The sequence below is a fragment of the Rhinolophus hipposideros genome (assembly GCF_964194185.1).
Source record: "Rhinolophus hipposideros genome assembly, chromosome: 10".
Classification (NCBI taxonomy): domain Eukaryota; kingdom Metazoa; phylum Chordata; class Mammalia; order Chiroptera; family Rhinolophidae; genus Rhinolophus; species Rhinolophus hipposideros.
Genome location: NC_138056.1, coordinates 55228033 through 55242349, shown reverse-complemented (window position 1 = coordinate 55242349; position 14317 = coordinate 55228033). Strand labels below are relative to the sequence as shown.

General features: G+C 39.4%; 1 protein-coding gene across 3 annotated transcripts in view; it reads left to right on the top strand.

Annotated features, from left to right (window-relative positions):
* The first annotated feature begins 9080 nt into the window (after positions 1–9080).
* Positions 9081–14317, top strand: part of RAB30 (RAB30, member RAS oncogene family) — a 72704-nt gene continuing 67467 nt past the window's right edge. The window contains exon 1 of one of the 3 annotated variants that reach the window (XM_081064415.1): positions 9081–9328. The gene's annotated coding sequence lies outside the window, so the exon portion shown is untranslated. Of the gene's footprint in view, positions 9329–9577; positions 9679–14317 lie in introns of those variants that run through there. The other 2 variants (XM_081064417.1, XM_081064416.1) reach the window with 2 other exon arrangements.

The window sequence follows — 14317 nt, the reverse complement described above, 5'->3', positions numbered from 1 at the left end:
GATATCAGTATTTCTAGAGGGTTATTGGAAAAGGTACTGTCCCAAATACCTTTTTTTTGGATAAAGAAGTTATACACAGAACATTCAAACATGACTTTCTGAAAAATAAAATTATTTGCCACACACACACAAAAAAGAGGACAGCATAAGGACATTTTTGAGTTGATGGAGCTGTTCTATATTGATTGTGCTGATGATTACCTGACTCTATGCATTTGTCAAAACTCAGAATTACGTACCAGAGAGTGAATCTTGCTGTATTAAAACTTTAAAATTAACAAAAAATTTAAAAGGGGGAAAAAAGTAATTTAATTGCCCATTAATACCCCTTAGCTTTTCTGCACAGAGGCAGCCACAACACAATAGTGATCTTATAAAGAATGACTTCCTAATGGTGAATTTAGTCGCTGAGGTAGACTTCATTGGGCAGATATTTTTGGAAATGATGGTTTTTAGTCTTCTTAAACCAGGAAATCTCCTATCCACTCCAATATATTATACTGAAGCTTTTCTGGCTTACAGATCTATTTTCCACCTTTCTCCCACAAGATTGTTATGGGAGAGTCTCTGTTTAGTTATCTTGGTGTCTCCAGAATCTGTCTAATATCTGACATCTAGTGGATACTCAGTGAATATTTGCTGAAAAAATGAAAGTCGTGTTTTAAGCACAGATGATGTGAAAATAAGTTATAGCTCCTGCTCTCAAAGGAACTTAACAACTAAGTGGTCATGAACTCGCAATGTAGGTAGTAGTACAGGAAGTAAAAGGGGGCAGAAGGGAGGGAAAAGATTGAGTGTAGGCTGGTTATGGAAGTCTGGAAGCCTTCAACCTACCTTATTACGAACATCAGTGTTGTAGTGGCAACAGGAGACCCTTTAACGTCCCTTCATAGAACCGTGGCTGATGATGAGAAACCTTACTGGGTGACAGGAAAATAGACAGGATGGAGGTAGTCTATCTGAGAATGTGTTACCTAATTGCAGTTTTTTTAAAAAAACAAATTGAGGATGGAACAGCTTTTGATACACTTGAATCATCTTAGAATCTGTTACATAATCAAGTTCCTTCAGAAATTGGTTGTTAAATTTTGTTATGTATATTTTACAATAAAAAAATTTAAAAAAAGAAAAAAAATCAGGTCCCAAAGGAAAACAGTAATTGTCACCAAAAACAAAGTCATTCTAGAGTCATTTGACAGTCTTCCTTTAGAAGATACACCTAAGTGTTACAGTAATGGTTTTACGGTCATGGCATTAAACACATGACATAAAGCCCAGCTATCAATAAATATTTTATTCTCAAATATCATGGTCCTCTCTGCACTGGCAATAAAGGATTCCAATTCAGTCTACTGTCCAGGCCTTACAGGGTTTCTTCAAGCAATGTTCTATTTTCTTCATTGTCTGGGAACAGTCCACTTCATTAGCCCAATATATCACAAAAGAATCATGTGCTGAGGGGTGGGATAAACCTATTATTACTTAAGACTAAGCAATCCATTCAAGTTTTATAATAATTTGACAACATGCATGCCTACTGTGTATATGCCAGGCAGAAGAGTGTATGACCTACAAGTAATAACATCTGGCTGCCAAAGGCAGCTTACTCAGTCACGAGCCAGTCATTTTGCAGCTTTGTGCTAAAGGGAATGGAGAATTAGAAGGTAGAATCAAGTTGTTCCCTAGACATCTGTAAGCAGCTTTTGGGAGCAGTTTTCAAGGTGTCTTTCTAATTCTCTCCATTGTTCCACAGTGTCACGGTTCTACCTTTTCGGGTCAAATACTAAATGATGCAGTAGACCCATAATTATTTTCAAAATATAAAATTGTCACGTGACATGCACAAGAACTGCAAATTTAAAAATACTGGAAAATTGTTCTGTCAAGCCTGGGACACACTGTCACTGTGTTTGTTTCTAAGTATCAAATTACCTACATGACTATTGTGGAAAGAACTAGAGGTTGTCCATCCCTTACCTAAGCCCCTAGGGCTAGGTATGAGTCAGCATTCCGAGACCCCTGGTTTATAATGGCAATAAGGTCCATATACTGTGTATTACGGATCATCCCCAGCAGGGTCTAGAGCAGCACACTGTAATCAAACAATATTTCTGCAGGGAACTGAATGAATTCTCATACCTAGCAGCATGGGTAAAGCCTATAAATGGCTTCAAATCAGCACAGGTCAGGCTACGTTAACTTCCCATTTTCTCACCTGTAAAATGAAGTTCTATTAAACTTTTTTATGAATTGACCGTGAGTGCTTCTGAGTTAGAACTGAAATATTCTGTGTATGTATCATGCACTAATTTAGACATATTGGTCTGAGGCTCCCCATGTGGATCAAAAGGGCTTGAAAACACTATTCACTTGAACATTTTCTTAGCCCAATGTTTTTGACTAAACAAGCTACCGTGTTTCCTCGAAAATAAGACCTAGCTGGACAATCCGCTCTACCGCGTCTTTTGGAGCAAAAATTAATATAAGAACCGGTCTTATATTACCCCGTCTGTTAGATAACACCGGGTCTTATAGTAAAATAAGATCGGGTCAATTTATATTAATTATTGCTCCAAAAGATGTATTAGAATGGATTGTCCAGCTAGGTCTTATTTTCGGGGAAACATGGTATGTGAAAACATACCAACTTGTATTGATGAGGGGAGTAGAAGGGAAACTTAAAAAATCCTTTTAGCTGTAAATCACCACTGCAAACTGCAGAAACCTTGAAATGTTTTTCTTAGACAGATACCAAGTATGAGCACATTGTGAAGCAGAGAAAACTGCAATATAAACTTCAGCTTATTTAGTGTTAAATGTATTTTCAAACGATTTTTTAAAATGTGCTTTAAATAACTATAGAACTTTCGTTTCACCTTACTGCCTTAATTTCACATGGTTTTCTCTTTGGGAAAGATGGGGCAAAGACCATATTTATAGTTGGCCAAATAAATACTTAGGATTGGGACATTTACTTCGTTTCCCCTAAAATAGACTAGTCACGTGGTTCTTGTGTAGATTTTAAGTCAAACCTGCACTCTATTTTTAATTCTCCCACTTAATGGTTGTGACGTGAGCAGATTTGTGCCTTAGTTTAAAAATGGAAGAGATTCCTACCGTAAGTGCTGTTGAACACAAATGGTAGGTAAAATATGTATTTATTAGTGAATCTATTACAGTGTTCTTTGATTCACTCAGTTATCGAGCTCTTACTGTATACCAAGTGTAGTGGATACAGACAACTTTGGGTATTAAACACTTTCAGACAATAGTAAAGCAGTCTTTCCCTGCCTGCCCCTAACAAGATAATTCAGTACTTCCTAAAAGTATGAGTCTCCATGAGAAATATGAGCCTTAAATCCACTTTGATAAATTTGATTTTGAATTGTGAGGCAACACACCAAAAGTTTTTCAGTGCTTAGGTCTCTAAAAAACTTAACCAGGGTTCTTTATCAGTTCATAGATAGAATTCAGGGGATCCGTGAACTTAGAACAGGGAAAATTACATCTCCATTTTCAGTAACTTCTGATATAATATGAATGTAGACAACAGATCATAGTAGTTAGCAGTAAATGTGGCTCACAACTGAAGTTTTCATGACTGTTGCAGATGACTTATTTGTTCACCACTGTTGAAATTAGGGTCAGTGCTCGATCTTAACTGAGTTAATAAAGCTATACAGTGGTACCTCAGCTTTCGAACGTAATCCGTTCCGGAAGGTTCGAGTTCTGAAACATTCGAAAACAGCCAACAGCTAGGCCTCAGGATCTTGCACTCAGTGGAAGCCCTGTGACATGTTCGACTCCCCAGGTGTTAGAAAACTGAAATGTTCACCAACGGAGACGTTTGAAAACCGAAGTACTACTGTATTTCTATATCAAAATTTTTAAATTTTAAAAATAACTTCATTGGCTCCCTTTGCAATATACTATACTTTATGCATTAAAAGTTTCTTTTGAAACATGATCCATAGACTTCACTAGATTGACAAAGGGGTCCACGACACTGAAAAGGTTGAGTTGAATGGTGTCCATAGTCATAGTCAAGGGTCACAGTCACCATTCTACCACCAGGGCCTTGTACTTGGAACTCAATACAAACTTACAGAATGAAATGACTTAAACTGATTGAAACTGTGCCCCCCAAATATTGATACTTTGGATATCCATGTCTAGAGTACTGTAGTTTTTAAATATTTTTTTAATCAAATGCTTTAGATGAAGACATGGATCGTGTAACTTCCCTAAGAAAACTTTATTATACCTTACTTAAGCAATACTTATTCATGTAGTTGAATTACATTATTCTTCACTGAATATATGTACACACTAAAAAATTTTGGCATCTGTCTTAGAACTGTATCAAGAGATACTGTGCACAATGGAAAGACTGAAGTAGGAACACAAGATAGAGGGGGTCTGTATTAACGGGTCTAACTTTGGCAAATTATTTCACCTTGGTACTTCCAAGTAAAATTAGCTGGAGAGGAATCACCCAGTGAGTTGATTAAGTGGCTATATTCACAATCGTATTTATTAGATTGATGCAAAAGTTAACTGCGGCTTAAAAGGTTAAAAACTGCAATTACTTTTGCACCAACCTAATATTAATATATTTGATTAAGTTCATCTTCATGTATTCTTGTAAAGAAATATTTTCTAGTGAGACTTTATTCAAACCTATAAAAATTGAAAAATAAAAATCAAAGGATAAAGAGGGCAGACTTTTCTAGTTGATCATTAACTACGGACCCCTGGATTTCAAATCTTGACCTTGGGATATTTACTGTATTCATCTTTAGTAGCATATTAAAGCCAGTAGCTAAAAGTATGCCAATTTGTTACAAACACAACAGTGGTTAAGTAAACAGGACCAAAAACATATTTTTGTTGCCTGAATATTAACTCAAAATTTTAAAATATGAAGTATTTAAAAGTTTCCAGAATGAGTTAAAGATGTTCCTTAGGGTAACTACAACTGCTGAACCTTGTATGCTCTTGTATGCTCCTTGTACGCTGAACCCTGCTGAACACTCTTCTATGTCCAAGTTCAGAAATGTACATTGTAGAAAACTAAATGTTATTTAACTCAATCTAAGGTGAGGCTCGAAAACATCTGTTGCTAAAATGTTTTTCTTTTTCCCTCTTAAGTTTGCTTGTCTCAATCAACTCTGTGATGAGGTTAGAATAATTTTTAGTGTAACTGCTGGATCTATATCACCTTTGGGTTGCTGGCATTTCATTTCTGAGACAGGTAAGAACATTGATTGTATTTTGGAAGAGATATAGAAAGGCAGACAGAGTTGTTCTCTCAAATTTCATAGCTTGGAATATAAAAGCACATTAGAACTTTGTAAGGCATGAAACAGTGCTAAGTTTTTTCATAATGTATATAATTTTCTTTTAGAGGATTAACTAGTGACCCTGAATTAAGACAAGGCATGATTTTCATAATCAACTGTGAGGCTTTTCCAAGCTACACAGGTACACAAGCAAAATCTATTATTATATATTTTTTAACTTCTACCACTCCAGGCACTAGCATAATCTTAGTAACATAACTCAACAACAGGAATTTTACATTCCTTAGGTGGCAAGGGCTGAAAACGACGGTTACCGCCCTATATCATACTATGTTTTTGTAAGAACTTAGTCATACAAGTTTGACTTAACAAAGTGTTGAAAGAGTACATCTGAGGTAATCTGTCCTTGGGGTCCTATTCTTGGGGCTACTTTCTACAAACTTAAATAAAAACCCCACAACAAACTTACCACTTCCAAGGCCCTGTGCTAAGTGCTTTTCATAATTTGTTTAATCCTCTTCCACACCCCTATGAGGCTATTATCACTGAGGTTTAGAATGTTACTAATTTCTATGATACTGTCCAAGAAACTCAAGATAGATTTCAAACTAAAATAGCAGGAATTCAGAAGCCACTGATATTCTGCAAATCACTTGATAAAGCCAGTCTTCATCAATAATCTCTAAGAGGACCTCGCTCTTTTAAAATTTTCAAATGCTTCTTTTGGGTTGTCTTTATTCTTAAGCAGATATGGATGAAAGCATGTTAGAATTTTGAATAAAAACCTACAATTTAGTAACTGCGTCAAATTTGGAGCTAAAAAAGATACTCTATTACATGTCATACATCCAAATATCCAATATCAAGATATATTAATACTTTTAAAAATTCAGAATTTAGGAAAAGGAGTTATTAAACTTATTCTCAGAAAATTCTAGTATCTGGTTGCCTGTCTAGAAACTTTTTTTTAATTATCTGAATAGCTTACCATAATTTTGTCATAGCATTGAGCTCTTACTGGATAAGTGTCTCCTATCATCACTTTTTTAGTATTAGACTAAGCCCTCACTGTAAGAAGTATCCAGCTAAGTCATTGTGGTATTCCTAAGGCTAAAATGGATCTTTTGTCCCCTAACCACTCTGTATAAATTGATCTCTAGGTGATTTCCTCATCTACACATTTTCAGAACACTTTTATGAGTATAATTAGTAATAAACCTAAAACCTTTGCCAAAACTTATTACTAGTATTACACACCACAAAAAACACAAATACAGGATGTGAAGGACTACTCTACCCTACCTATGTAGTCACCAATAATTTTAAAAATATGCAACAACTGGTTCAATTCAGCAAGGATGGGTGGGCAATAGCTATGTGTTTACAGTTCTATAGGTGATCCTGACACTTAACCGTGTTGAAAAAAACCCTTGCTCTAACAGCAACTGACAATGTAATATTCTTTAATGAGCTACCTATAATTACAATATAAATCAATGTCCAATTCTCTTGAGACATGAAAAAAGCAGGTTTCTTTAGCTACCTAAGGCATTCCTAATTCCACTTTTCAGTTTTCTTAATCCAGTGTTTTCTCTGGGACACTGAGGTTATTCTTTCAGAAGCTGACATCAACTCCTGAAATATTAATTTTGAAAATGAAATTTCTAAAGCACAGAATTTTTTTTCTAAAAGGGTTAAATCATAGAGTCTTTTTGTAGATATTAGCTAGATCTGTTTCATTTCTGTACTGTTAGATGTCCATTAGATATAAGGCTGGAAAAACTTCAAACTACCCAAACAGATGACAAATTACAGAAATCACTGCATTACACAGCTCCCACTTCTCACAAGATTTCTGAGAAATCTGTTGGGATCTCCTTCACCCCCCACACAAATCTATCTTCCATAGTAACTCAAACGAAGGAGGTTCCTGCTTAAATAAAGAAATATCTTATAAAACGAACAAGATTCACTATAATTTTGTATAAGACACAAGAACAACCTGAATAACCAACCCCTAAAAAAAGAGTTTGAAACTAAGCCTAAATGTAAACCTGTCTATTCTACTAAGCTTAGAACACTTCTATAGTTATATTAAAAGTCAGAATGAAAATAGTAAACATTTTGTTCCTTTTCCCATACTTACCATTACTTCCAAAGGTGTTTTTGAGTAAGATTTGCATGAGCCCTTCCCATTGTTGTCATGAATAAATGAGACCAATGCGATTAGTTTTGTTTAAAAATGAAACAAACCTATTCATCTCGTGACTTGTTCACAGAAACACGATGATATACAAGATCATTCTTCATAAAACTGTTTTTTGCAGTTATCATCTGCACACATCTGAGACTGTTTCTACCATGTTTTTATCATTTGAAATCATTGTGCCTAGCCTTTCTTTCATAGGAGAATCCATCTATCAGCTGTAAGTTTATTAACTCCTAACAGATGAAGTGCATACTTACTGACCCAAAGTAACTAGTTAATTTCGTTTTCAGAATAAGGTGAAAAAGGGAGGAAGAAAAACAGCACAAAATATATCAGCATTTTTAACCCTTCAGGCACTCTCAGGAGAAAAAGAAATCCCCCATCTTTCCAGTGTCGACAGACTCTGAAAAACAACAAAGACACAGCATTGTTTTAGTAACATAATTGGGGAAAAAAAAATAATAATAATACAGTTCATTTGCAATACTAGGCCAAATAACATAAAGACCAATGATTTCAGTTTTAGTGAAAAAAACATTATTTCTTAAAGTAGTCGTAAATATAGAGTACCACAAATTACAACATTAAAGCTATTATGTAATGCTGGCGATCCATCCCAATGAACAGCCGCCTCTGCAGTATGTTAGCACACGCGCTAGGTGTATCCGAGAACCCCTGCTCCTGCAGAACGGATCGCGAGCCATCCACAGGCCTATGATCAGTAAGATCCCCCTTCAGCATCTCCCCGCTTTCGCGGGCAGGAATGAAGATGTCGTTTTAAACCGGGTGTGTTACTCCTTTAGGCATCTCCTGTCCGTCCCTTTTGAGGCTTGGCTACCTTCCAACATCGATTTCTTGGGCTCCTTTTGCACATCATTCTGCATGAAAAACCAGTGAGGGTCCAAAACCTTGGGGAGGGGTAAGATAGGTTGGAAAACAAATTAAGTTAAAAATACATCTGGGAGAGACGGCACAGCTCCGTGGGTAAAAACATCTCCGACCAAAGGCGAGAAGGTCGCTGCCCCGGGTCCCGGCGCCTTTACAAAGTGGCCAATGAACCCGACCGCCCTGTTAGAAGGTCTGAATGTGCTCAGAGCCCAGATGTACATGGACTCCCTCAAAACCTTACTTAGAAAATGGAGCAAGAAGTGTAGGGGACCACAGCAACCCCGGCAGGATCGTAAGGCCGAGGCCCACCCGGCCTCTTGCTGCCGCCTCCAGCCAGACCCGCCCTACAGCTGTCCCCAAATGCCGCCTCCACCCTCCGGTTCCCAGGTTCGGGCCGTCGGCTCCCCGACGGGCTTGGCCTCCACCTCACCGTCCCCAATGCACCACCACTCGGCTCCCGTGCACCCTAAAAACCTCAGCCCGGCTCCGCGGAATCGTCCCGGCACTCCTAACATGGCGGCCGAGCTTCCCTCACTCCTTTTGCTCGTTCTGGGCGCGTCCGACCTCGGCGCATTTTGGGCATTGTAGTTCCGGCAATAGCCTCAGGGTCCCGCCAGGCTCTAAGAAGACTACAATTCCCAGAATGCAGAGCTCCTGAGCATGGCTATTGGGGCCTTTTGGACAGAGGAATGATGTCATTGCAAAAACCCCACTGCATTCATTGTGCTACGGTTTATCCACCCCCCTGCTGCTGCTGGGCTAGCGATTGCCGCTCGCTCCAGCTGAGCTAAGAGTAGCAGCGGCACCAGGGCAGGGACTGATTCCAGCCCTTGGACTTAGGACATCGCAACACCTTCCGTTACGTGCGTGACTCATTCGCACATCATTTCTGTTTATGCCTGGGGTGGGGAGAAAAATCCCAAACCAGGTGAGTTGAAGTGATTTATTCAAATGATTCTACCAAGTTATTCCTCCCGCTTAATTCTCAAGGCTTTCTTTGGGGAAGATGGGGGGCGGGAGGATTGGGGTGGGTGCTCGCAAAGCGCCGCTAAGCGAAAAGCTCTGTGCAATTTGGGTCACTGCAAAGAACAACTCGAGCAACCTTCCCCCGCCAGAGGACCGATTCCTGCCAATTCTCCAGTCGCAACTCCCCTCAACCTTTCGGAGGCTGAGAGAGGGGGGCTGGGCTGGGGAGGATGTGGGCAAGTGCTTTTGGAAAATCAGAAGAAGGCAGAGCTGGGGAACTGCAGTCCTGTCACAGACGGCCCGAGTGCTGAGGTTTGAGTGGGAAAGGGTGATGCGTGGGGAGAAATGGAGACAGTGATTTGATGTGGTCACACTACTTTAGAACATTTCTGTGTCTCTTGGGCGAACCCTCACTATTCATTTTTCAGATGAGTGTCCTTCTGAGTAGGTTAAGTTTTGTGGAGCTCTATTTCGTGTGTGTGTGTGTGTGTGTGTGTGTGTGTGTGTGTGTGTGTGGTTTGTCTCGCCTTTTCTGCTGATTTGAGGTGACAGTGTCCTTTAATGGTGCACTCCATGCCAGTCAGAAACATTTCACGTGTCTACAGAAGCTTGTCTTAAGCTGCTGGAGGCAGCGTTTTCGTTTAGTGTTCTCCCGACTGCAGGATTTCAGGATTGTTTGGAAGTGGAGCCGACAGATTTGTGCTTGTGTGCGTGTTTTAAATTACATTGCAATAGGCTCCTTGCCACTGGCAGTGGTACCATAATGAGCTGCTGTTTCCTGAGGCACAGTCACCAGTCACACATAACGGTTTGGAGAAGGGCTCATTAAGGAAACCTGGGTTCATTTTTCCCTACATTCGGGAAAGTTAGACGCGCTGTTAACCTTCGTTTGCCATTCCTGACGGGTACCCAACGGAAGAGTGATCCCGGCCAGGGAAATCAAGGAGCATCGCAGTGGTTTTTTGGTTTTTGTTTTTAAACAAAGTGACACGTTTAACCGGACAGAAAGCATTCTGACTTGTATGATGTTGGCTCTTCTTGCAAGTTATTAGGATGATAGTGCAATGAATATGTTACTTTGAGATAAACAGCTGGCTGATTCAAGAACAGATGGGGCCAGTCTTAGCTGAGAGATCTACAACCTGTCAACCACACCCCCTCTTGGAACGTCAAAAGAAGGACAAATGCCATGTACTTTACACTTACATTTGAAATACCAAACCATTTTATAGCCAAGTTAGGCACTGGGGGAAAGTCACTGGTTGTCTTCTGCTGCTGAACAAATTTTGTTCATTTTTAATTCAGACACTTAGATCTCCAAAGTTGCAGCTGGCTGATGCTTGGTTTAATGCTGCTTGTTACTGAATGCAAAGGACGGTCCATTGTATGGGCTTTGTAGTAAAGTGATTTATTGGAACTCGATGAGCAGCTTTTGGATTTGGGGGAAAATGGACTGCCTGGCTTTGCCTCTCCCCATGTCTCTCTGTTGCTTACTGTCTGCTCTTTTGGGCACCTCACCCTTTCCCTCTGTACCTTCCTTTCCGCAACCCTTTATGTCTCTTGAAGTTCTTGCAGTTTATTTCCCTGTTTCTCCATTTACAATTCTCATTTTTCCTCTGTGTTTCAAAATCTTCCTCTCATCACCAGTAGAGCACATCTCTTTCTCTAAGCCTCTTCCCAATCTCTGAATATCCTCCTCACCCCTTCTTTACCTCACCTAGAAACTCCAGGTTGTGTGTAGACTGTGTGAATATTTGACAGAGTCCTCTTTGAGGAGGCTTTGTTTTCTTTTTCTTGCAGGTGGTTTTTGGCACGCTGGGCAGCAATGAGCCTGACCCCTTGGCCTGGTTTGTGGCTTGTGTGACAGACAAAACTTGGTCCTGGAAACATATGGACAATGAAATGTTGCAGTTGAGCTCATGCCAGCCGTATTGTTACCTGTATTAAGAACTGCCCGTGGGATAGCAAGGTTTTTAAGTGCTTTACATGAAATGGTCTTATGATTCCCAAAGAATAAGTAGACTTCCAATGGTTTCTGCCTCATTTAATACTTTATTTTTCTTATCCCTGCTCCAGTGAGCGGTGGGAAGGCTCTTTCCCCCTCCCTTTTCTGCTGATTTGCAGAGGAACAACCCAGGTGGCCCAACTGCCCATTTGTTTTTTTTTTAGAGAGACTTGGATTGACAACATCTTTCCCTCCTGTGGTTTCTTCTCCTTCGTGGATGAAAGAAGTTTGTTATTTTACACTCTCCAATTAAGGAGAAGGGTGTGGTGGTAGTTATGTTTGTTTGTTTAACATTAGTGCTTCTCTAGGCATGGAAAGTCTAACTGTTGTCCATCTGGAGGCAACGAGTGTGACAGGCAGATTCAGAAGCTGTCATCCTAAACCTCTCTCTCACCACCTTCTCATTCCTAATTTTCTTCTTCTAAGATGCTCCCTCTCTCGCCCATGCCTTGTAGTGTTTTAGGGAGGAGAAATGACCTGAGCTGTTAGATTTGGCCCCATCACTGCTGTCTCTGTGACCTTGAATAACTATGCACGTCTTACTGCCTCAGTTTACATATTTGCAAAGGGATAATGCTCCTTGCCCCTTGGTTTACTTGGCCTGCTACCATCTGGCCCCAGCCTATCATTCTGACAACAAATGTTAATTGAGCAGCTACTGTGTCCTAAGGACTGTGGCTATGTCAATGAAAAGAGAAGCTTCTCTTGCCCTCATGGAGTTTATATTCTAATAGAGGAGACAATCATGGGACAAATCACTGCAAGTGTGATGAATGCTACTGGCAAAGGGGGATCTATTACAAGGTGGAACAGGAGTGCCTAACTGGAGCTCTCCCCTTGTCTGGGTGAATCATGGAAGGTTTCCTGTAGGAAGTGACATTTCAAGAGACTTGAAGAGTGAGTGGATGTAATTTAGGATGGCAATGGGAGGTGCTAAGAGGGGGCACAAAGGGGGCTTCTGACAGAGAGAACTGCATGTTCAAAGTACAAAGGAAAAAGTGGTGACTATGAGGATTTGATAGGAGGTCAGTCAGTATGCGGGGTGGGAGAGAGACCAGAATGAAGAAGAAAGAGGCTGGAAAGGTGAGTAGGGGCTAGAGAGGGGGCAGTTTTCTGAGCCACAAGTGAATTTTGGCCTTTATCTCAAGGGCGATAGGAACCTAATAAAGGGCTTTAATTAGCTAGATCAATTACATATGTAAAAAGAAATTTAAAAATCACTATGGCTGTTAAGTGGAGAAGAGTTCAAGTGGAAAAATCAGGCCTCCACTTAATTTTTAGACATTGAAAAAATATCTTTACTATAGGAAAATAACCACTGTCAATAGCTCACCCCCATTTTATCTTTTTTTCTAATTTTGCTTATCTTTAAAGTTCAAAAGTCTGAAACACATTGACTTAGGGAACGCTATACAATGAAAATTATTTTTGAGGAACTAACTGGAATCAAGGAAGTACAGATAAAAAAGAAACAAGATCTGATATACTTCTAAATTTCCCTAAAAGTCAATTTCCCTTAAGTGGAGAGGATTGGCCAAAGCGAATGTGTGAAGCCAAACAGCAAGTCATTTTTGCTGTCCAGGTGAACGATGATGGCAGCTTGAATCTAGGGTGGTGGCAGGCAGCTTGGAGACAAGGGAAGAAACTGGAGAGACACTAAGTTTGAAGATTATAATTGATAAGGTTGTTGATTGATTAGATGTGGGGGTAGGGAGAAGGGAGAGTCGAGAAGACTTGAGTTTTTCCTTGAGCCATTGGGGATACCATTACAGAGAAAGAGAACGCTGGACGGGGACTAGATTTTTGCTTGTTTTTTTTTTTTTTTTTTTTGTTTGTTTCTTTGTTTTTTGAGAAGGAAGGAATTTTGGACATGTTGAGTTTGAGGTTCCTGGAAGACATCTAAGATCTTTTTCTCACCCTGTCTGCATGGATGCAGCATGGTGGAATAGAGAGATCTCTGGTGCAGCTTTCTGAGACTGGATACGACTTATTTATTAGCAGTTTGATGTTGGACATATCACATTCTTTTTCTAACTTTCAATTTCCTCCCCTGCAAAACATATTTATTTCATGAATTTATACTGATCACCAGCTATATGTGCACTGCACTAGGAAGATAGCATTGAATAAGATAGTGTTTGCTTTGGAATAATTTGCTTCGGAGAGGGAGGAAAACACAATCAAATGATCACATACGGAGAGGTATATAGGTCTTGCTAGGAGAGCACCGCCCCAAAGGAGGGTTTCATTCTTCTTTCCTGGGGGGGAGGGGTAGTATCTACAAAGTGGCTGGTGACTTTTGACCTGAGACATGAAGGCAAAAAAACCTCTCCAGACTGTGTTCCCAGGCACCTAATAGAGTATCTAGCATAAATTAGGGACTCTGAATATTTGTTGATTGAGTGAACTAACCTAAGTCACTAAGGGCCCATTCAAAAGCAGGAATTATCAACACTTTGGAAGAAGGCAATTAGTAATGCAAATGTCAAGTGTAAAATCCTTTAAACACATCCATTAACATGTATTCCTGAGACCTGAAGCCTTTGAGATGTTTTGTGGGTGACTTTTAGGGAAATTCAGAAATATCACATCTGGTTTCTTTTTGGTCTGTACTTCCTTTATTTAAGTTAGTTTCTCAAAAATAATTCTAATTGTGTAGAGTTCCCTAAATCAATGGGTCTCAGACTTTTGAATGTCATAGATAAGTAAAATTACAAAAATAAAATAAAATAAAATAAAACGGGGAGAGGGGAGAACTGTTGACAATGATTGTTTTCCTATAGTAAAGATATTTTTTACATGTACCCCTTCACTTTTATCTCATAAAATAAAGAACATTTACTATCAAAACTTGTAGGAAGAGCACAATTTTAAAATTAAAATATATTTAGCTTTATAAAAAATTCTCTACATTGTCTTTGTTTTTCTCAGTTTGTTGCAGAGTAG